At 59.9% G+C, this 324-nt stretch overlaps 1 non-coding gene across 1 annotated transcript; it reads right to left on the bottom strand.

Moving 5' to 3' along the window:
• TRNAG-UCC lies at positions 1-85 on the bottom strand. Its single transcript has one exon. It is a non-coding gene; the product is annotated as a tRNA-Gly (tRNA).
• Between the last annotated feature and the right edge of the window lie 239 nt (positions 86-324).

The following is a 324-nucleotide window of genomic DNA, read 5'->3' on the forward strand; positions in this document are numbered from 1 at the left end:
AGCCCGACGCGGGGCTCGAACCCACGAATCACGAGATCATGACCTGAGCGGAAGTCAGACGCTCAACCGACTGAGCCACCCAGGCGTTCCTATTGAACAATGTAATTATGGAGTTGGAGCAGAGATGAGTGGTTGCGGGGGTTAGGGGTGCAGTGGCTGTAAAGGGTGGCATGAGGGAGTCTTCTGGGGCTGGCACAGAGCGTCTCCACTCCGTGCTGGCTGCATTAGGCACAGAGCGATTCGAGTGCAGCCGCAGAGATGAGTGGCTCGGGGCACGGGCCCCCTCTTGTTCCAGTGTGGCTCTACCGCAGGGCTGTGTGCTAG

Source organism: Lynx canadensis, chromosome D4 (genome assembly GCF_007474595.2).
Source record: "Lynx canadensis isolate LIC74 chromosome D4, mLynCan4.pri.v2, whole genome shotgun sequence".
Classification (NCBI taxonomy): Eukaryota; Metazoa; Chordata; class Mammalia; order Carnivora; family Felidae; genus Lynx; species Lynx canadensis.